The 24,783-nt window shown below is 37.4% G+C and overlaps 1 protein-coding gene and 1 non-coding gene across 9 annotated transcripts in view; both read left to right on the forward strand.

Annotated features, from left to right (window-relative positions):
- Positions 1-24,783, forward strand: part of LRMDA (leucine rich melanocyte differentiation associated) — a 1,033,502-nt gene that overhangs the window by 841,433 nt on the left and 167,286 nt on the right. The gene's annotated exons all lie outside the window — the stretch shown is intronic.
- On the forward strand, positions 18,916-19,021 carry LOC131493725 (U6 spliceosomal RNA). The gene has a single exon (XR_009252819.1). It is a non-coding gene; the product is annotated as a U6 spliceosomal RNA (small nuclear RNA).

The following is a 24,783-nucleotide window of genomic DNA, read 5'->3' on the forward strand; positions in this document are numbered from 1 at the left end:
GTAAAATATGTCTGTTTGCATATTAAGAGAAAAATGTTGAAACTATCTGGCTTTGCAGAGTGTAGTGCTCTGATATGTCTTCTACTTGAGGATTTATACCCAGGATGAAGTTATTCTAAGGAAAAGATGAAGTTTTTCTTCTTGTAGGGAATACAATGGAAATAGCCAGGGGGACTGAAATTACAGCGGGTACCATCCAGGCTGGATTTGAGGAAAGGATGAGTATTGTTGAACTAGAGTGACAATTGGCAAGGGAGATTGGAAAATCACCATTCCCCAAAGGCTTTTACTGAAGAATATGCTCATCTGTCTTTGGGAATTGAATAGTGTAGCCTGAAGGAAGTAAAATGAAACATACAGCTTTCAAATCCAATCAGGATTTGAAACCCAGACCCAGGGTTTTCCATATCTATGCTAGTCTGGCTTTATCATAAAGTAAAACAGGGTTTCACCTTGAGCCCTCTGGATTTGTACAAGCACAGACAGATATAAGAACTTGCTGGAAAAACACTCCACTGTTGTCAGAGGCGTTCTTAGTCCTCAACTCTTTATTATTCTTGTGCATCTGTTTCTTTAAATACTCTCTGCAGAAGCATTAGCATGAAAATAAAAGAGTACAGCAACTTGGAATTTTCCATTTGTAGCTTCCTTAGTCTGTGGGGTCAAAGTTCTATCCTCAGGGATGCTAATGCAAACTCTATGTGCTATTCCAGGGCAACTGTTCCTCAACTAAAAGACAAGAGGGGGTGGGGAGCCAGGAAAATAATGCAATGCTAATTCCTAAACACAGACTGCCTAGAGATTCCAATTTAAATTGTAGCTCCCCTACTCTTATTCCCACCCTCCCCCAAAGAAAAAAACTTTTTTGTGTTGTAAGGACAGACATCTGTGTAAGAGCAATAAAAACAGTCTTCTCTCCTGTGGATTAGCTCTTTATTCCTTTATTTATCTTGCTCTATTTCATCAGTTTCTCCAAAATCAAGAATAGTCAAAAAGGATAAGATGCAGTCCCTTTCTTTGTTTTTGATTAAGGTAACCCATATAACCATCCTCCCCACAAACTGTCTTCTCAAGAGAGCATTCCTTCTTATGTATTATTTCTCTCTTTCTTCATCTGCTCCTTTGGAAACTTTCCGGAACTTCGTATGTACAAACTGCCAAGGTCCCCTGGAGAACAGGTTAGGCAGAGCAGTAAATGGTGGCATATGTGCAAGAGTGTAAGGCACAATGAGAACACAGACAGCACAAAGAACATGTTCTCCAGCCTCCTTTTCTTCTTCTGAATCCCTAGATATTTATTAACTCATGGGCTATTTACTGAACACATACTGTGTGCCAAGCAGTATTCTTGATGTGGAAAACAAGGGTAAATGAAAAACTGAATTTCCTTACTGCCTACAGCCCATTGACAAGTCCTTGAAACAGGCAGAGTGACATTCCTCCAGGAACTCTACTCCCTTGATGATGACTCTTTGCTAAGGGCAAAAGGCAATATTAGCTTAACATTATCCTGACGCCCCAGGATCCTGTAAGACTACTTTAAACATTTAAAAATTGCTTTGGAAACGTCCTTTATCTCTACCCCAATGCTCCCCCACCCCAAGATATAGGTTGGCAATCATAGTCCAAGCTTATGGCCCACTGATATAAATCTGAAGGATCTCATGACTGAGGTTTTACTGAACAGTAATAAATGACCTTTTCCTAACAGCTGCTAGCCCCTTGAGGTCCTGGAAACCTTGCTTCAACAATTCCTTACAGACTTACACTATTCCTGGGCCCCTCCCAACCTGAAGATGTATAATCAGTCATCTGCCACAACTCCAGTGTAGCTCTTTCTGCCCATGGATCCTGTCCCAGTGTTGCAGGATATTTTATCTCAATACCCGGGGTTCTTATCTCACTGCTTTGAAGAATGAAGAGGTGGACACAAAATGAGCAGCAAGCAAAAGTTTATTAGAGTATAAGATCAGATGGGAAGAATAGTATGAAATCTCTCTTTTACAGAGGAGGGCATTTGAAAGTGAATGCCCGTGACTATAGGCAAGGGTCCTTGTTTTGGTCAGCGCATCCCTTCCGTTCCCCCTTGTTCCTTCTCAGGTTCTACCCTTATTGGCTTCATAACTCTAGGTGTTGGGTTGTCCATTCCTGATTGACTCCATTCCTGATTGACTCCATTCCATTGTGTGAGGAGGAGTCAGACTATGGTCATATCATTCCTTGTGGGTCATACGTTTTGTGGTCTACTACTTATTTTTAGTTTGGTCTTTTGTCAAATTCTTGAGGAAAACCTGAGAGGGAGTCGGTAGGGTCTCCTACATTCTTAAGAGGAACTAGGGTGCCTGGGTGGCTCAGTTGGTTAAGCGTGTGACTTCAGCTCACGTCATGATCTCGGGTCCGTGCATTCGAGCCCCAGTCAGGCTCTATGCTGACAGCTCAGAGCCTGGAGCCTATTTCGGATTCTGTGTTTCCCTTTCTGCCCCTCCCCCACTCATGCTCTGTATCTGTGTGTGTGTGTGTGTGTGTGTGTGTGTGTGTGTGTGTGTATGTGTGTGTCTCAAAAATAAATAAGCATTAAAAAATAATGATAATAAAAAGAGGAACCTTACACCTGAGGGGGTTTGCCTTGCTCAGGCACTCTCAGCATTATTCCAAAATATGTGTTTTTTCCCTGGGTGGGGATCTCAGGTCCTAATCTTTCCCTATATGCTTATTTTATCCTATCTTTTCCTATGATACCTACACTTTAATAAAACCACCTTTTTGCACCAAAGATGTCTCAAGAATTCTTTCTTGGCCATAGGCTCCAAACCCCAACACTTCAAGCCACACCACTCTGAGCATTAGGGAAAGAGTGATGAATAAAGCAGACAAAAATCTTTGTCTTCAAAGAGCTTATATTCTAGTGAGAGAAAGGATGGATAATTAAGATAAAATATAAAAGCAGCATAGAGTATCAAAAATACGAAGATGAAAAGAAAAGCAGGAAAAAGAGATGAAGGAGTAATATGTTGGTAATTTGAGATTTGATAGCCAGAGAAGTCACCACTGAGAAAATGGCATTGGAGTCATAACTTGAAGGAAGTGAGGGATGGAAACCTGAGAATATCTGAGAGAAAAGTGACGTAAGCTGAGGAAGGAGCATGGAACAGGCCCTGAGGTAGAAGCATGCCTGAAATACGTGAAGGGAAGCTAGGAGATCAGTGTGGTTGGAGTAAGTAATCTAGCAGGGGAGGAACGTGGTCAAGGAAGCATAGATGAAGTAAGAACAATATGAGAAGCCAGAACTTATAGCATCTTAGAGGCCATTTACTGTCCCTTAGGCAGAAAGTCGTTTTACGGCATTAACTGAAATGATAGAAATGATGATTCTACTTTCTATAGGGGAAAGTAAAAACCAAAACCAATGATTAACTGGAAACGAAGATCAGAACCTATGTAGATTCTCTGCAAGATAGATAAAAGGATAGGATTGAAGAGATTCATCACAGCTCGAGATCAATGTAAGAGATTTAAAAAATGTAGGCCCAGCTTCAGAAATTTGCTAGGCACAGGGAACTCCTGGGGGCTTCATAGCAGCCAACAAGTCAGACCTCCACAGTGAATGGTCACATGGGTCACCCTATCTGTATGATGTGGCTTGAAGTGTTGGGGTTTGTAGCCCACAGCCAAGAAAAAATTCTTGAGACATCTTTGATGCAAAAAGGTAGCTTTATTAAAGCATGGGGACAGGATCTGTGGGCAGTAAGAGCTGCACTGGGATTATGAGGAGTGACTGATAATGTACTTGGGAGTTGGGGGAGGTAAAGGCAAGGGGAAGTTTCCAAAAGGCTTTCATATGCTAAAGAAGACTCACAGGATCCCTGAGGCCTCCCTATTGTCAAGCTAAGGTTGTTTTTCCCTTTAGCAAAGCATTAAGACAGTTGGGGAGTTCCTGAAGGAATGTTAAACTCTGCCTGCCTCAAGTACAGTAAAACCTTGGATTTTGAGTAACTTGTTCTGCAACTTATTAGACATTTCTAATAAGTTTAACTTGATAAATGAGCGATGTCTTGCAATATGAATAGTATGTGACACTGAACTTCACATTATCACAACTGAGCCAGTGGTTCTTGAAATTAGCTTTGGATTACAAACTTGGATTACAAGTATTTTGGATTACACACTTGTTTCCAGAACAAATTATGCTTGCAAACCAAGGTTTTACTGTATTTGTCAATGGACTGCAGGTTATAAGAAAATTTAATTTTATCTACATTTCTTTCTGCCTTTGTTTCCCACATCATGTATGCCTGTCCCCATCCTTGGCAAACATCACTCGGCTGAGCTATCTTCAAACCAGAGCAGTAAGGCTGGGCAACTTGATGAGTAAAGTAAGATGGCAAGAGTTGGTACAAATGTACTAGTCATAATAAATGAGGATGAACTAAATTAAAAGAGCACTCCCAGATTTGGTAAAAAATGAAATATAAAATAAAATGCTTTTTAAAGAAATAAATACAATAAATGACATAGGAAGCTTTAAAAAATGCAGGAATTTGGGAAAAACAAAACAAAACTAGATGCATGCTAAATATGAAACCCAGTAGTAACAATGTTAATATCAGAGAAAATAAAGCTCAAGATGATTACTGAAATGATGAAGAGGGATATTTTATGTAACTCAGAAGATAAAATAGGAAGCTATAAAATTCATGAAACTCAATACATCTAACAACATGGCTTTGAAATACATAAAGCAAAGCTTCTAGAAATACTTGACAAAAATACTTGATAAAGTCACAATCTCAGATGAAAACTTTAGCATATTTCCCTTAGAAAATGACAGCTAACTGAACAGATATTTCACAGCATGTATGTTTTATTAAACAGAAAACAATGAACATTCTTTTGCAAAATACATAGGACAGTCACAAAAACTACCCACAAATTGAGTCAAAGTGTAATATGCCCACTTCAAATTAATTGATCATAGCTCAGTAAAATTAGAAATCAGCTTCACAAAAGAAGACATGGGCGGGGGGAACAAATGCAAGGTAAAGGAAAGAAAAAGCCTTACAGAATTAGAAATAAATGAAACATTTAGGTTTATGAGGAAATATAAACATAAATTACTCCATAAAGGTAAATGGAAGTTGACAGCACTATGGTATATTAAAAAATTGTGGGATATAGCCCAAGATGTAATTAAAGGATTTTTTCTCTTGGAAATATAAAAATGAAACAAAGAATTAAAAATTTTTTAAAATGGGCTTTGTTTCCAAAAATCCTAATTAAGCAACAACAAACCCAATGACATAAGAAATGACTCCGTTAAACCAAAACTTAATAAAATATAAACAGTATACAATATACTTTATCAACAGTACCAACAGTTTGTTGTTTTTTTTTTAAAGATGAGCCTAGCAGATCTAACTAAGAAAAAAATAGAGATGAATTCCATAACATTAGTAATGAGAAGATTGAAAACTGGAGTTTTTATCAAATTTGAAAATCTAAAATACGCAATTTTAAGGCAATGATAGTTACCAATATTGTCTCAAGAAGGAATATAAATTTAAATAGAGAAAAAGATTATAGAGGAAACTGAAAAAATAGTCGTATATCCCCCAAAGAGAAGAAACTTCCTACAGTTTATTCCAGAAAATGAAAACCATTGAACATTATTCATTTCATCTGATTCCATAACTGACCTAAACAAGATGATGAATACACATGAAAATTAAACTGTAGGTCAATGTCTTTTACAAATGTGAGTAAAAGAGCCCTCTGTGAGAAATTAACAATAAGATTTAGGATGTAGTAATAAAAAATATACCACCTCATGACCAAGTAGGATTTATCTCAAAATGGAAAGTTTAATTTATTATTAGAACTTATCAGTAAACTTATCATATTGGCATATTAAAAAACAAAAGAATATATGTGGTCATATTAATAGATGCAAAAGAAAAAAATCTCATGAAATTTAGCAACTCTTCTGTTCTTATCTCTTAACAATTAAGGAGTACAATGGCAACTTCTCTAACTTGATTGAAATTATCTGCCAAAAACCTACAGCAACCTGCATAGAGAAGAACAAAGGGTTAAAAACATTCCCATTATAGTTCTTAAATAAGCAAGAAAGAAGTATTCTACATTCCCCTGGAAATGCTAGCCTAAGCAATAAGAGGTACAACAAGGACAACAACAACAAAGAGCAATAATGATTGGTAAATAGAACATTATTTGTAATCAGTATTATGATTTACATCAAGGAATAGCAAATATTTTCTGCAAAGGATCAGATGTCAAGTATTTTAGGCTTTGTGAGACAGAAGACAGCTGTCACAACTATGTAGCTCTGCCCATATAAAATATAACATGACAGAACTAAGACCCATCATATTTGTAATAGGATAAAATGTAAGTGTGCTTAATTCACCTATTTAAAATACTTTCAGGTTGAATCATAAGGCAAATTTCAATTCTCTGTGTTGGATAAGAGAAAAAGTAACAAATTGACTCAGAACAGTTTAAAGAAAAGCATAGAACCAGAGGTTACAGGGATTGTAGCAGGGTTTACAATCTAAATACCACAAAGTAGAATTTAAGCAAAAGAGCATTAAATGAGACAAAGAAATCATAAGATAGGACAGGACAATGGTTTATTATGTTCAAAGATTCTGTGGGTCAGGAATTCTAACAGAAGACAGTGGGAATGACTTACATCTGCTCTGTAATGTCTGGGGCCTCAATAGTAGACTTAAAGTCTAGGAACTAGAATCATCTGAGAATTGGTATACGCATATGCTTCATGGTTGATGCTGTCTATCAGCTGGGAACTTCAGTTTCTTTCCATGTGAAGGTCCATGTGGTCTTCCCATATATGCATGTTTGGGCTTCCTCATAGCATAGTGGTTGAATTCAAAGGACAAAAGATTCTCAAGAAAGAGTAAGAGCCAGGCAGAAGCCATATTGTCTTTTATGATCTATGTCTTAAGAATTCATGTAGCATTACTTTAACTACATTCTGTTCATCAAGGCAGTCACCAAAGTCCTCCTCAGGTTTAAGGGAAGGGAAAGTAGATTCTGCCTTTTGCTGGGGAGTAGCAAAGTTCTAGAAGAGCACATGAAACCAGAAATATTACTTTGATCATTTTCAGGAAGTATAGTCTTCCACAATAATATAGTGGGTCACAAATTTTAATAAATTTCAGGAAGCAGAAGAAGTATAAAAACTTTGAGGTCACCAGGTGATGAAACTAACAATTGATAATAAAATCATACTGAAAAAAGCCCTTCCATTCAAATTTTTAATATTCTTAAATCTCAAGTCAAAGATAACATACAAGCCCAAATTGTAGAACAGCCAGAGAAATATGAGATAATGAAGCCATTACCTGTCAGAAACTATGAAATAGATCTAAGGCCATTCTGAGAAGAAAACAGAACATGTCTTTAAGTACATGTATTAAAAGCAGAAGAATGCAAAAGATAAATGAAGCATCTGACTCAAACACTCAGCTAAGTAAACCAAAGGAGAGCAGAAGGGATTAGTTATTAAAGCTAAAAAAAGATATAAATAAATTATAAAACAAAACACTATAATAACTAATTCAGAAGCTGATTTTTAAAAATCCATATTAAGGAAAATTAAAAGAAAATACAAATATACAAAACATAAAATGAAAAGTCACAGAAAAGAATCATAAGAACCAACTTTGTTGAATTTTGTGCAAATATTGAAAATCTAGATCAAGTGGATAATTTTCTAAAAAATGAAATTTCCCTAAACTGACTCCAGAAGAGATAGAAAATTGAAATATTTATTTCCATAGGAAAATAAAGAAAGTGCATAAAGACCTCTCACAATCCCCACACAAAACTGTCCAGTGCAGGTGGTTTTATAGGAAAATTTTACCAAACTTTAGAATAGAAGGTGATTTGGTGAAAGATGATGATTCTTATAAATGTATAACAACTGCATCTATGCACATAATGATGATGATGATGATGATAATTATGATAAAAAATAAAAACACCTTGATGTATAGTGTTTGCCAATTTCTTTGGCATAAATATTCCCACCATGACTGATTCCAAGCTATCTCCAAGACCTCACTCAGTGTGGAGTGGGGAAGAGGTGTGCACAATTGACTCATATGAGTTGGTCTAAGGTGCTTGTACATACCACAGAGGTGATTCCAAAGCTATTTAAACTATTTGAGAGCATAGATAAAGAAGTGCTTCTAAATTCTTTTTATGAAGTACATAAAATATTTACAGAAAATTGACAAGCATTATGGAGACTATAACTACATACTCATCTCAGCAATGAATATAGGTACAAAAATTCTAAATAAAATAATTATAAACAACATCCACCAGCATAAACAGCAGAGCAAAGCATCATGGCATACTGAACTTTATTCCAAATATCCAATGAAATTTCAAAATTAAAATATCCATTTATTCAATCTTTTGAATAGATCTAAAGATGAAAACCATAATTCCATAGATGCTGAAAGAACTTTGACAAATTCAATAACCATTCTTGATGAAAACCATATAAAAATGGATGTATACATCCTTAATGTGATAAAACACATCATCTCAGTCCACAAGCCAATATCAAACTTTATGGGCAAACTTAAGAAGTAGTTTTATTAATGTAAGGACAAGATAAGTATCTGTTACCACCACTATTATGTAATGTTATGCTGGAAATACCAATGTGATTAGACAGGAGAAAGAAACAACAGGCATGAAAATGGAAAGTGTATTGCAAAACTGTCATGCTTACAGATGACTTTATTTGATTTGGCGGTTGGAAACTCAAGAGAACCAACTGAAAGACTAATAAGAGAATTCAGTGATGGAGTAAAGCATAAAGTTAATATACAATCACTAGCCTTTTAATAGTAGAACAAAAACCACTTGGAGAGTATTTTGAATGAAAGACACCATTTACAGAAGAAACATAAAAGATATTAAATTGAGAATATTATAATCATAAACAAAAACATACAATATCTTAAGAAAACTTGAAAACCTTCTAGAAGGATGCAAAAGAATGTTTGAAGATATGGACAGACCTCCCATATTATTTTCTATGAATACTCAAAACCATAAATATGTCAATGTGGTTGTTTTTGTTGTTAAAACATAAAACATATAAGACTATATGATTACCAGGGATTTTTTTTTTATTCCTTTTAAACTAGAAAAATTGAATCTGAAGTTCAGATGGAGAACTAAACAAGAATAATGGCTGGGATCATTCTGAAAAAGAATTATGATGAAAAATTAGCTCTACTGGATATCAAATATATTATAAAACCTCAGTAATTAAAACAATGTGGTACTGGCACATGGATCACTAAACAGACTAATGGAATAGAATAAGAAATCGAGAACTCAGTTATATGTGGGGACTTAGTACTTGATAAAGTGGTATCTCAGACTGGTAGGGAAGAGATAGATTAGTCAATATATGTTCTTGGGGCAAATGTGTAGCTATTTGGAAAACAAATTAAACTCATATCTCATGCCTTATACTTGGATTAATTACAAATGGATTAAAATTCTAAATGGAAAAGAAGAAGAAACCATGAAAGAGCTTAAAGAAAACAGAGAACTCAATTTTGAAGCTGTAATTTTAAAAAACAAAAATTTAAAAATGTAACTTATTAAAAATACTCTTGATTTTTTTTTGCAAAACTTTCTACATAGGGAGGTAAAGACTGTAAGCAAAATCAAAAGACAGTGAACATGAAAAATATTTGGAGATCCTATCACGCACTATGATAGATTATGTGTATTTCTGATATATGAAGGGTGCATGGAAATCAGTAGTAAAATGATTAACAGACTAGCATAAAAATAGATCAGCAATTGTACTCCTAGAAATGCTTGCATGTGTAAAATGACATATATATAATAGTATTTATTATAGAGTAGATGTGCTAGCTAAACACTGAAATAACCAAAGAACTATCAATTGAGAAATCATTAAATTATGGTACATTCAACTTGTAGAATATTGTGTAACTTCTTACATACTTATATGTGAGTCTATGCAATATGTATCATTAAGGGAAAAGGCAAAGTTCAGAACAATATAGCATAATGCTATTTATGTATAAGAATCTATATTAAAAAAAAACTCTCAAAGATGGATCATAATACTGCCTACCTATGGACGGGGAGAACCAGGTACATGGGAAGACTAGGGTGGGAGAAAGACTGTTCACTATACTCTCGTATTTACTTTAAAATGTTGAACCATAATTCAAAATAAATAGGATTTTTTAAAAGGCTGAAATAAAATTCATATAAATTATAATCTAACAATTATACATGTCCAAATGATAGTATACAGAATGATGTTCATTGCAATGTTTTTCTTGTAGTAAAAAAGAATGAAAAGAGAAATTATACACCTATCAGGAAAGGAATGGTTAAAATGATATTGATTGCTATAGGGCAGTTTTTAAAAAATTAAGGTAAATTAAAAATAAGGTAAGGTAAATAAGATACCAACACAGAATGACTTCAGAACATATTTTTGAGCAAAAACATTTGAGTATAAAACATTTGTGCACTATGTATTTATGTATTTAAAACCACAAAATCTCCTGCATGCACACACAGAAACACGTGTGTGGGTACAAATGCATAGAAACAATTTTGGAAAGATGGTCATAAAACCCCTAAAATGGTTACTTTCAGGGAATACCCAGAGTGGTGTGACAAAGAGGTCACAAGGTCATAAGGTCACAAGGATTAGCTTTCTCAATATCTGAATTTTTATTAAAATATGCTAGTATATTGTTTACAAAATACTGTTAGTAAAAATAATAAAAGATCTGAAGAGGGTAGAAGCTTTGGGTGATTTGGAACCATCGTGGAGACTTTGAAACTTTGTTTACCCAAGGACCATGATAAAAAAAATACTAGTTTCTTTGAAAACGTCCTTTGTTTCTTCAAATTTAAATAACCCAGTGCTGAGAATCCATAGTAGACTTTCTATACTCTGTCACCATTGCAGGATGGGATATTCATATGAATGAAATATTCTGGTAAATAAAAAGATAGAAAAAAGGAAAGAGGCACATGCATATATTGCATTGTTCACTGATGTACTGAAAATGGGAAGGAAGACATCAGCATTAATAATAGTACTATTTATTGAGTGATTTCTTTAGAGCCAGGCACTGTGCTGGTATTTTACATATGTTCGTGGTTTCGTTTAATCTTGGGTATCTTCTGAAGCTGGATATTATCCCCATTTTATATATGAGGAAATTGAAGCTTAGAGAGATATTATGTAGTTTACCCAAGATCCCAGGGCTAATAAGTATCCTTTGTGAGGTTCAAAACCAGGTCTAACACTGAGGTCTGTGTTCTTCCCTCTGTTCCATGCTGCCCCCCCCCCCCAATAAAATACTCTTAACAATAGAACTACACTGAATGAATTTTAATTTTTCTTGATGATTCAAGAAAGCACTTCTGGCTTCTTCAGTATTTCAGGAATTCTGTTAAGAGCATCAATTATCAGAGCACTGGTGAAGCACAAAAATGATGGTTAATTGGAGATATCCAGTTGAAAGAAGGCAGACTTATACTGCATTTACAGAATTTAGTGCTTTTATTACAGATACATAATGGTATAGCAAGATCACTTGTGTGATTTTTGCATAGCCCCTTTGTTATTAATTAATCTGCATGTTCTGAAAGCCTTTATCCCCCTATATACTGATTTCAGATATTCTGTCTTTATCAGCACCAAAATCACACCTTGTATGTCTGTTCATAGACCTATAGATATTGTTTAGATACATGATGCAATTTCCCGCCTATTGGAACCTCATAGCAAAAGATCTGATCTCTGTAACCTGAATTAACATAAGCAGAGTTTAGGTATACTGCACCAATGGCTTCATAGACAACCCCTTTGGTTATAGATTATAAATGTCATTTAGAGAAAGCACAAGATGGCTCCTGAGTGTCTAGTAAACTTCAACAACCACCTGAGAGATACCTCCGTGTGACTGCATAAAATGGAAATAAAGAATGGCAAATAACCCATTGACTATGCACTTTCTCACCCGCTGAGAGCAAAACGCAATCCAATGCAATTTTAGTACTTACATGCCTCTGGGGAAAATAGACCCCTAAAAATCACTGAGTGCAGCACTGGAAAAATTTCTTAAATTTGTGCTATGCTTAGTGTTATAAAACCCAAGGAAGCTTAGGCTTTCTCCTTGAGTAAAATGGACTGGTAATTTTGTTTTGTTATATTATCCACCAAGCATAATGATAATGGGTCACATGCAATTTAGGAAAAAATTAAGTCTAATAAGAAAAATCTCTAATAAATACTAACAGCATCTTATTGGTATTGTCGTTGGTCTAACCCTTCTATTAACATTTGTTTTTTACATATTAAATGATCTGTAATATGTTGAAAATGAAGAGGGTAGTAAAAATTAAAAAAAAAATTCTTATATACATTGTACAAATGTTTACATGTCTTTTCCCTCAGGCAGGTACTAGGCAGTATGGTATATACAAGGAAGCAGTACTAAGTTACAACAGGAGATTCTTATTTTTTTTATATGCTGAGCAGTGAAGTTGCTCACTGTAGGGGGTAGACCCTATCATTAACCAGGAATACACTCAATGCAATGAAAAACAGAGATTGAATATCAGAATTCAGCCCTAAGTAAAGGGAAAAAATTATCTTCTCAAATCAGGAGTCTTCTGGGCCACTGAAGGAGGGTAGAGAAACTTAGGGAACCTATGGTATCCAAGCAAAGAGGTGGGGGAATTTTATGTAGTGTTAGCTACCCATCACGGACAGTGTGGTAGAGTGGGATAGAAAAAAGGGGGTGTGTTATTCAGGAAGCTTCGATTACGTATGTGCTTCTCAAGCCTACATAAGAATTTCCCGGGAACATCCATCAGGCAAAGATGCTTGAGGACCTACTTCCAGGGATTCTGATTTAGTGGGTCTGGGGTGACACCCTGGCATCTGTTATTTTTAATGAGCTCTTCCGATGATTCTTCCACATACAACACTTTGATGACCACTACATTAAATGATACTAACAAAGAACCTTTTTCCCAAGTCCTCTCTGCGCTCCTCTTAAAAAAATTTACATTTGAGGTGGAGATAACAGACAGAAAGTCAAACAAGTAAATGAGGTAAAATGTTACAAGTGCTGTGAAACTTGGGGAAACCAAGGACTGGGTCATTGGGTGAAAGGTTGCCTATGTCAATGTAAGGCTTGAACAAAGGCCTGGCCATGGGTGTAGAGAAGATTGTATACTTGGTTGGTATTCATCAATTGGTTATAAGTGGTAAATGGGAGGGAAGAGTAGGAGATGACTATCAGATTTTTAGCCCGAATCACTGTGAAAGGTAAAGCCATTTTATGAGGAATGGCATTTGGGGAGGAACAGATTGGAGCAAACATGTTGAATATGAGGTTCTATGCTTACAAGTAGAGATGCTCTAAGACATAGGTCAGTAAACTTTTACTGTAAAGGGCGAGATAGTAAGTATTTTAGGCTCTGCAGGCCAGGTGGTCTTTGTTGTGACTACTTAACTCTGTCATTGTAGCATGAAAGTATTCATAGGTAATACATAAGTAAATAAGCATGGCTATGTTCCCATAAAAAAATATTAACAAAAGCAGACAGTGGGCCAGATTTGGCCTTTGGGCTCTAACTTGCCACTCCTGCTGGAAATATAAGTGTGGTAGCAAATAGAGAAATAGGCATATTAATTCTTATATGCCTATGTACATGGTATCTTTCTGTGTAGCCATAGAATCACACCTACTCTATTTAAACACTGCATTTCATGGTTATTTTGAATGAAGAATTTCTTTCCAATATATTTAAAAATCGCTCAGTGATTATCTATAAAAAAATTAAATATGGAAATATCAGTAAAACCCCTAGATACATTTTGTACTTACTGGCTCAGCAAAATTTAAAAATCTGGCTATACTAAGTGCTGGCAAAGCTATAGAGCAAAGGAAACTCAAAAGCTATTTTGGTGGAAGTATGAATTAGCATATCTACTGTGCAACAAAATTTGTTATTATCTCGTGAATTTGAATATATGCAAACCCTAAGATTTGGCAATTCTTTTCCTAGGAGACTAACCCAGTACAATCTACTGAACACATTCAGATCAATATGAACTATATTCATACCATTGTCTGTAATGCCAAAACAAGAGAAAACAAAATAGACTGAAAAATTAAAATCAACCAAATAGTTTTTTTAGTAAGTTGGGTAACACTGAACATGAATGAATCTATAAAATGGGGAGAAAAGAAACTCAGTGAGTGAGATCATTTATATAAAGTTTAAAAATGTCTATTAAAACACTATTTTAAAAGGGTCTTTTCATAGGTGGCAAAACCATGGAATGAAAAACTCAAAGTTCAGGGTTGCATTTACCACTGTTGGTAAGTGGAGGCAAATAAATCTAATTTGAGAGGAACAGCTAAACAGATTTATTTGTAAATTTGGTGATGGGTACACAGATATTTGAAAAACTTTTGTTCTGAATGCTTTACATGTGTTATATCTATTCCTTTGTAATGAAGCAAGCATTGCATGATAACGAAAAGCAAGACAAAGCCAAAATTGTACTGAAATTACCAATTTAAAATTTTCAAGATATAGTTAACTTATTCTTCTCTAAAAAAGAAAGGTTAATGTTGGGGATTGCTTATCTGACTCAGTTTCTTTGCTAGTCAGATCACCTTTCCCAGTGATTAAGGGCCAGCTGGCTTTCAGTGTTTCTTGTGGGCAGAATGGGACAGGGGGGACTGAGGACAGCACAGAGGAGGGAGAAAGCTCTGGAGGCAGGCTGACATAGCTGGTGTAGGGTCATTTGAGTTCCCCAACTTAGAGAAGAACAAGCATTGTCTTTGGCATAGGACAGAGTGTGGTTAAATTCCTCCCTGCTTCCCTGGCATTCAGCAAGTGATTCCCTGCTGTCTTTGTATATCCCACTCATCTGGGCTTACAGGGACACTGTGTCGTGGTTTTGTGGTGGAGAAGCTATTGCTACCTAATTTTTAATTTCTTGAAAATCACTTTGTAGTGTCATGATTACAAGACTTGGAAGAAGATAAACTCTTTGTCCATTCCGAGTATAAATGGGCACTTGAGATGAAACCATCTAGTTAATTTCCCCTTGTTGCTGGAGTAGAATCTGAATCCAAACCACAGCACCACCTCACCCCTAAATCTCTATTAAAAACCACCTTGGGTAGTCTGGCAATGCTTTATTTAAAGTCAGCAGAGAATTATAAAGTCAAAAGTGAAAAATGGTACAACAAGAAAGAATCATAAAAAAATACTAGATCAGTTAAATGTAGTCAAAGGCAATTTAGTGTGTTCTGGCAGCAGTCCTTATTGATGCAAAGAATGTGATGTGTCAGGGGTCGGCAAGAGCATGTAGGAAATGCAGAATGAAGGATGCAACTCCAAGCTCGATGCTGGAGCAGCCACAAGAGGCTGTGAAGGATGCCTCACTGTCTTGCTTTTTCACCAGGAATTTCAGGGAGAATATTTGAATTCTCCCAGTCTGGACATCTTTTTGTTTTTCCTCAATGTAGCAAATTTTTAAAATTAGATTTTTTTTCTTTCATGGAGGTAAGCTAACCTACAGGCTTTGTAGATTGGGGTCAGACCAGGAAGGTGGCTATCTCTCACCAGTACTTTTTAGTATCTGAGTATTCTAGTCTCTTAGGGGTCCCCACACTGGTCTGCCTTTTCATATCTACATTCCAAGTTGTGATCATTTCTGCCTCATCTTCTTCAGTTGCTTTAGTTAGTATTAGCTAATCGGATTAGTAATAACCATAGCTATGATTATTAAGCAACTACCAGTTCTAGGCACTGTGCTGGGTCCTGCATATGCATTATCTCACCAATTCTTACAAAAACTTTATAAGACAGGTTTAGTATCAGTGATTTTACAGATGAGGACAGCTAAGGCTCAGAGGCTCAAACTCATTTGAGGTTACACATGGGGTAGCAGAAACAGGACTCACCAAGCCTGATGCCTAAGTGGGTGCTATGCTAGAAGGGTTGCTTCTCTAATCTCATCAGCAATCATGGGTGGGGCCCAATACCTCTAGAGAGCCTAGCTGCAGTATAGGATCTTATAGGATAGTATGAAGAACTTAAGTCTGAGACCTGTGTTTCTATCTTAGATTTGCCACTTGCTGGCTTTTTGGCCTTTAGCAAGTTACTTGACTCTTCTAACTCTGTAAAATGGGTCTAACAGTAACACTTATCTTAGCAGTGTTTTTCTGAGGATCATATGAGTTGATATAAATGAAGTATTTCAAAGAGTTCCTGGCCCATAGTAAATACATACATATTATTGTTGGTGTTGCTCCTGCTTCTATTATTATTATTATTATTATTATTATCATTATCCATGTTGATACTATTGTTGTTTTTGATGTTTCTGGAGACAGGATGCCTTCACTGAAAAAAGTAATTGTGTGGGGCCTGCTATGTGTGGGACGATATCCACTTTTGGTATATCCATTTGTCACAAAAGAAGATGAGGCAGAATTGATTACAACTTGGAAATGAGGAAAACAGATTCCTTGGGTACTTCTACTTGCAAAATGAGGTTCTGGGGGTACCTGTTTCCCATCTAAAAATTGACTTCTAGGAGAAAGGGAAGAAGCTTTGGAGAGTTCCTTAGGTTCTGGTAGGTCTTATCAGAGTCTTGGTTGTAGATTTAGGAGGAATGATTGGTTTGATGTAAATGCTTTAGAGGGTCTGAAAGAGATTAGAGAAACCTATTCCAAAGGATAAAGACAGGACAGGAGGGAACCATTAATCTCATGGACATTCAATTCCCTAAGAACTTTTTTGGGAATGACCAGAAACAAGCCAGGCCATATGCTGTCCATTTGCAATCCTCTGAGCTGTGGACTTTTTTTTTTTTTCTTCGACAGATCGAGGCCAATGCTATTGCCTCATTTTAGATGGTTCTTAAGCTTGAAAAAGAACTGAAAGGTTGAGACATGCATGCAGAGTCAACACAGACGATTTGATGAAAGTAGTCCTGTCAAACACCAGGGCTCTCCCGACTGTCAGAAACAGTCTGATGACATGTTCGAAGCTTCCCAGACCGGCTTGCATTTTAGGAAATATGCACAATCAGGGAAGACATAGTTATGCTGTGGAGAGTTCTGAGATGTGGAGAGAACAAGTTAATTGTTCAGCCTCAACTGAGACCTTTCACTCAAGCCATTAATCACAGTGCACAGCTTAGACTGCTGTCCCGCTCCAGATGAAGGCCCATTCCAGGTGCTGGCCATTTGCGTTTTCCTCCAACTGGGCTGATTTATGAACCCAGAGATGTTTCCTGGTTTTTCCAAATTCTTTCCCATTACTTTGTAATAAAGGGGACATGTGATTTCTGGTTTTTTGCAGATCCTCAGTTTTAACATCCCTAATACCAAAGATTTTTTCAATTAGTTTGCGGCCCACTTTCTGTGATCTGGAGGGTAGAAATGCTGTTCTGTGTTTTGAGTATCAAAGTTAAGACTTTAGAGACTCTTATTTCTTTCCCCTTTGGCTGGAGTTGACAGTGCAAAAGTCCTGCATGAGTCTTTGTGCCCCACATTCAACATCTGGATGCAAATTAAGCTTTAGTAACCTTAGTGACAGTAGTTCACCACAGGTGTTAGAGTTATTCTCATCTCACTCCAGTGCCTGTGGTTCAGGGTATAATATCAGGGGCCTTCCGCATTTGGGCCAGATCTCCGGTGACAGTGTAAGCCAATATTGAAGACTTCACAAGAGAATCTGAGTGTCCGAGAAGGACATTATAATATTGAGGCTGTACAGGGTGCTGCCGAGTGTTACCTGTTTGAAAGGTAAGCCTGATCTTAGCTGATAAGGGGCAACAGATCTCTTGGGAGTTTTCCCAAGTGGCTGAAATGTGTTACAGAAAAGTAATTGGAAATTGATATTTGACATGTCTCTTGGTTACTTTTTATTCCTGATAACACCAAAGGGTTTGGCCAGGAGTCACTAGTGACAAATAGGTGAAATTCTGCAGTCCGTTGCTGAAATGCAATCTCTTCTTTGTTGAAAGTAAGCAGCTGCTTTCTGAGCCTCTGCTTCCCAACTAGCACTTCAAGTGTACAGACCCATGGGCTTAATTTGGGTGAAATGAGTGGTGAATACAGCCTTTTGATAATTCTCTAAACAAAAATCATCACTGGCAATGGAATGCTGTCCTTAAAATGCAACTCAATTTAACAGGTACTTGTTCAGAGCCTGCTACAGGCTCTATATTATGTTGTGTGCTGTGGGACATACAAAATAAATGTCAAACATGGCCTTTGCCCTTGAAGAACTTACAGGCTCTTAGGAAGGATGATGTGTTTATGAAACACATTTTACATGGCAAGATAAGGTATCATGTATGTGCCAAAGTGAGTGGAACCTGGAATGAATATAACAGGGAGTCAGAAAAAAAGAGAGTAGGGGAGACTGAGGTTGTCAGGGAAGCTTTATGGATGAAGTGGGATGAAGACATCAATATCTCAAACCCAGAACTCTACCTTAAAGAAATAGCAAAGAGCACAGTATCAGATTACTTAAAGATTATGGAGTCTCCTTTAAGTGAAAGTTAATTTGTTCAATATGAGAATGAATTAATTTAGTTCAATAAATATTTACTGAGTATATCTATGTGCCAACAACTGTATCCAATGGGGTAGGGGAAGAATAATACAAACAAAACATGTCTGGGTATTCTCAGGTGCTACCCTCTCTTAACGTAGATATTTAAAGTTATTGCTGCTCTGTGTGATTCCAAAACCTGTGATTTTTACCACTTATCATTCTGTCTCTCAAATAGACCTCATGCTTGCTTCAGCAGCATATATCCTAAAATAGGACTATACAGAGAAGATTAGCATGGCTCCTGTGCAAGGATGGCATGCAAATTCATGAAACATTCTATGTAAAAAAAAAAAAAAAGGTAGACCTTCTTCTTATCCAAGATATCTTTGGCTTGAGAAGCTGACTTTAATTTTTTGTGTAGAGGAAAGAATGACATGTCCAACGTCATAAATTATATGCAGTATAAACAGTTGCATGCATGCTTGTCATGAAATGGAAGACACACTGAGTTAGCACTGAATGTCATCCCAAATTGTTAGGTTAGGGAATATTTGGAATAGCATTTGAAAAGTCTGCTCCTGGCTCAAACTCAGGACCATAAGCAGAGCCCAAGCTCTCTGAAGATCAAGTTTTTCTTGGAATTTCCATTATTACCCTTGACAGCTACTGTGGAAACCCAATTAGAAGGGTCTTCCATCAGTAGAGTTTGAGACAGTCTTGCACTGGGCTCTTTGGCATTTGTGAAGTTTGAAATCAGCACCACCCACATATATTGGCTAAGTCACTAAAAACTCTATCTCTATTCTTCCTTGCAAACAGGAGAAATCAATTTTTTGTTCATCTCTTAAGGTACAGGTGTAACTGGGCAACTTTAAATTGTTCTAGAAAGAAAAGAAGTCAGGATAAGGGTGGTGGCATTGGTGGTTATCATGGACATGGTAGTCATTATTCTAAATATCCACATAACTTTTAAGTAATATAACCACAGAACACTAGTAAACACTGGAAAGAATCTAAGATATCAAGCACTGAGGGGCAGAGGTGTCAGAGTTTATTTAGCTAAGCAATACCAGAAGAGGACTAGAAAATCCCGCTTACTAGCTAGCAATCATTCTCATACCACAATGAGACCTCTGCTTAGTAACCCCTGCATATCTGCCACCCATGTGACTGCTTTTTGAAGCTAATTTAGGTATCAAATTTAAATGGAATTCTGAGAAAACTTTCATTTTTTCTTTTTCTTTTTCTCTTTTCTTTTTTACTCTGGAGTGAGTAGTGGAGGGAAAATCTCGAAGAAATTTGAAATCACTTTTGATTCCTGTCATTTTCCTTAGTATTTAATCACGCTCTTCAGTTGAAAGGTTCATCTTGGCCTCCATGGGTAGGCATATACACATGTGCTCACTCGTTCATCTATATGCATGTGTATATATTGATATGCATTCCTCTCCATCATCTGCAGGCATTTTACTAATAATGGCTTGTGTGTGTGTTTTATCATCTTTTTTTTTAAATGAAAATGACAACATCAAAATTTTTTGCAGAAATAGTTCTTCGATGGTAAAGACATTCCAGCATGTAGGCTAGGGTCATCTTTGGGTTACAAAATTCCGCAGAGGAGTTGGCATGGGGAGAGTATAAGCACTGTGGCTTTGGAATTTTGTCTTTCCATTTGGGGGCAGACAAGCAAAGTTGGTAACAGAAAAGTTGAGTTAGTGGAGAACTAGTGTAGTAAAGAGTGACATAGAAGAAAGGTAGAACAAGGTTGAGAGTGCAAGCAACAAAGTTAGTGTAGTGAGAGGCAAGAGGAGGTATGGATACTCTCCACCCTTCTCCCAAACACTTTCTCCTCTCTGAGGTTATTACTTGGGCTCGGAATGGGGGTGAGATTATAAAAGGAGTTTGGACTTTTAAGTTGGAACTTTTGTTGTTGATGAAGCTGTTTTGGAAGCTGTCTTCTTGAATAGAGCCTGGGGGATTTTATATAGTAAGGAGGATCAGGCAGAGCTCAGAAGAGAGGAGATAGACCACTTAGAGTCTGATTTAGATTTTGGGTTTAAGGGTGAGAAAGCACTACCAGATTTCCATAAATCAAGGAGGTGAGTCAGCAGAATCAAAATCTGACTCAGGCTCCACTCATCAAGCTATGTGTCAGTAGGTGCATCCACCCAATGGGGCATCTTTTTTCTAATTCATCCACAGTACTGTCTAGAACAGCATAGTCCCTGGATATGGGAGTTTTCAGTTTTCCTATAGGTTGTCCCCACTTATTCATGTACTGAGGGAAGGAACAGAGGTTTAAAGCTGAAGTACTTGAGAAAAGCACTTTTTAATGTACTTTTCTTGAGTAGCTCAGTGTTCAGGGTAAGTTTAAAAGGGAAGTGACCAATAGAGTTTTTGATTTCATACCTTTAAGAAGGGAGTCACAAAGCTCAGGGTGCAGATAGAATCAGGGTGATTCTATCACCTCTAATTTCCTTTGGGAATGCTGTGAGCAAGCCTGGCTTTAGTGGTTCCTTCCTTCTTTGTTCAGAAACTCCTTGTCATAATTATTGTGCAGGTCCTTGTCCTCAGTGTCATATTGCCATGGTGGGGGCGGGGGACAGGGAGGCCTCTGGAAGAACCTGATAACTCTGAGGAGCTTAGAAGTCATTGTCAAACCAGGAAGACAAGGGTGATTGTATTAACTGAAGTGTGTACAAAGCCTATTTGACAACAGCTAGGGGACATTGAAAAATCGGAGACCGCCATCACATATGGAGAGGTCTTCCCATCTTCACCTCAGTGGCTGTTTCTTCTTTTTTTTTTTTTTTTTTTTTTTTTTAAAGAAAGGGATTTTTTTTTTTTTTCAACGTTTTTTATTTATTTTTGGGACAGAGAGAGACATAGCATGAATGGGGGAGGGGCAGAGAGAGAGGGAGACACAGAATCGGAAACAGGCTCCAGGCTCTGAGCCATCAGCCCAGAGCCTGACGCGGGGCTCGAACTCACGGACCGCGAGATTGTGACCTGGCTGAAGTCGGACGCTTAACCGACTGCGCCACCCAGGCGCCCCAGTGGCTGTTTCTTCTTATTGAAGAATGAAAACAGTAAATGGCCTAAAGCGAGCTAAAAGCAAATCCCTTGACTTTATTCATTTCATGACTGCAATACTTGGTGGTAATATTAGTAAAGGCCCTGGCATTCCTCATAGGAGAAATGCCAGAAAAGAGGCAACTGGATGTTCATTCACCCGCTTAAGTTCTTTTAGAAAAAAACATGATTTATAAAAGAATGCAGAATCATAATTGTGAGCCAAGGTGTCATTTTAACTTTAGGATGTCCAGAAACAAAGAGATATTATATCCTTTGTTCTCGGAGCACCACAGATGCCAAATTATGCACAGGGTTCCCTCCTGGCATTGAGTGCTTTGGAGCCTAGGGGCAACCAGTGATTTCAGAAAGATGTTGCCTCTGGTGGTGTCCTCACCTGAATATCTCCCTGGAGCTATGGGAGGGAGCATGGCCCTCCTAACTTCTCTGCATTCTGATAGAGCAGGCATTAGCAAGAGGGACAGATATCTTAGAAATGGCTGGTGGCTTGAGGTAAGCTGTCCCCAGCCTCACTCTAGGGAGCTTGAAAAGAGTACCATTAATGTACTGGAGAAATAATTCATTACTTTTGGTTTTGTCTGTACATCAACATATGCCAACAGATGCTCAATTCAAAACATGAATATTTGATTAATATAAGATCAGGCATCTGGAACAGAGAGCAGTGGAATTTTGGGGACTTGAGTAAGACTCAAATGTCATCCATTCTAACCACAGCTGTCTGAATGCGCATAGTAGGCATTGAAAATATTTGTTGATTAGGTTTTCTTTGATTTGAACAACTTCGTTGCTTGGTTTCGAGCCCAGATGTTTGGTATCTAGCCAGAGTTGTATGCTCTGTGTGCTGTCATCAGCCTCACCACCACAGAGATGCATTGTCAAAGGGCAGCATTCTTCCCATCCCCATGGTGAGGTCCCTTCTCTCCTCTCTCAGCCCATGCACACTGGCTGTAGGCCATAGAACACCCTGAAGATGGCTCATAGAGCTGTTCTCCACACCCCCATTTTCCCCAGTGTCATTGTGTGGTTGTATCTTATGACAGAGAACATTGGCATCTCCACTAACAGACCACAGCAGTGTTGGTGACAGGTACTTGAGCAGCCATTTACTCATCAATTCAATTGGTCATTGCAAAAGTGTTGAGTTAAAGGCCTGTTAGTTCACAGAACTGACGTGAAACCTGAGGAGGAAATATGAGAAAACCATGGGAAAGGAGGAAGAAGACTAACATATGGGTGGGATATGAGACATTTATTATTTCCTAGGGAACAATGACAAGACAAGGTAGTTATAAGAAAGGGCACTTCCTGATTGCATTAGTGCTGATGGCATGCACAACAGAGGGGAATGGACACTATATGGTAGAGTAGATACACCATCTACAGATTGGCGTTTCAGATTTGCCTCATAACTCCAGCATTTAGCTTTAAGGTAGGGCCTTAGTTCCCCACTCTGTAAAATAAAGTGAATGTCCCAGGATATTCTTCAGTACTCTCAATCCTTCTGTGACACTTTGATCAGAACTTATGAAATCCTCATTTCCCCATAATTTAATGTTCACCAAATATCTAGAATTTATTTACTTGTATAGTCAAGTAGACTTCTAATATTCTAAGGACACTAAGAATGCAAAGTAGTGAAAGAAAGTATAGACTATGCCTTAATATCCTGAGAGGAAGACAGCAGCCTTTGAAGGGCTATGAAACCCACTTTAGATAAAAATAGATAAATAAATAAAGATTTCCTATGGTTGGGAGTGGAGGTCTTATTCAAAGTGAAATAGTGACAAGTTTTACCTTTCTTCTTGAAGCACGTTCTTGACTCAGTTATTGGGTTACACGGTATTGGTATGACAACTTTGTGAGTAGGTACCAAATGACCTCTGCTGCTATTGGTAAAAGTGGTTTCTCTTCAGCCCGTCCAAGAAATAGGGGCTATATTTTTGTGGGTGGTTGAGAAACTAGAGCTAGGATAACTAATCTGTAGTTGAGCCTGACAAGTAGTGGAGGTGGAAGTTAGAATCCTACCTGACTGAAATAGTTTCACTACACAGGAAATTTCTCATCTCTTTAGACCCCAATGGAGGTAGATAAGTGGGTTCCCTATATAAAAGGCAAAACTCAGAAGTCACTAGAGACCTCTCACTTCTGCATAGTAATTGATAGTTTTCTGAGCTATAAACCAATTGGCCAATTACTAGCCACGCTGTTTTATCCCCACAAGAATCTTGTGAGGTCATACTATGTCCCTATATTATAATAATCCTGTGAGGTCAGGGTTATATCCCTACATGACAGATGGAAACTTGAGGTAAAAGTATGCTGATAGGGGTTTAGCTGGTTCTGCCAGGGCATTTTTGATGGATGCTGGAAGAACTGCCACCCTGAAACTCCATGGTGTCCCATCTTTACAGTTGAACTTCATCTATCTATAGGCTAAGGCATTCCTGACTCTGGGTACTGCTTTTTAAAATGCAGATACCCGTGGAAATAAAATCACCTCAAGCTTGCTATCACTTAAATATTTGCCTGAATGAAATCCTAGCAATCATTTGTATCTGCCCTCGTTGAGCACAGAATGTTAACATGTTAAAATTAGGCTAAAAGGAAGGGGGATTGGGATAGATTAGGGTTTGGAAATTTGTTTGGAGTAACCATCCAGGTGGGAGTGTAATCATGAGGATCTCCAGACTCCATTTCCAAATGAGGGCAGTCCCTGAGCAAGGAATAGTGTGCATGGCATGCAGCAAGGAAGATAATGAAAACAAAGTAACTGTTCATATCTTGGGCTTGGTTGGCCTCCCTGTGTTAGACCCACCCCTGGCGAATGGGGCAAGATTGTGATGGATGGGGTAAAATCCATTTGCTATTATTTGCCAAGTACCTGACTTTGGGCATTGGTCCATTTCATATGTTCTTATACTCTGCTAACTACTTAAGGCAGAAAAAATCATTCCTCTGTCTGATTCTAATATGTGCCAGTTGAAACTGAAATCCTAATACTGAGCAAATGTA

This window comes from Neofelis nebulosa, chromosome 13 (genome assembly GCF_028018385.1).
Source record: "Neofelis nebulosa isolate mNeoNeb1 chromosome 13, mNeoNeb1.pri, whole genome shotgun sequence".
NCBI classification, from domain to species: Eukaryota; Metazoa; Chordata; class Mammalia; order Carnivora; family Felidae; genus Neofelis; species Neofelis nebulosa.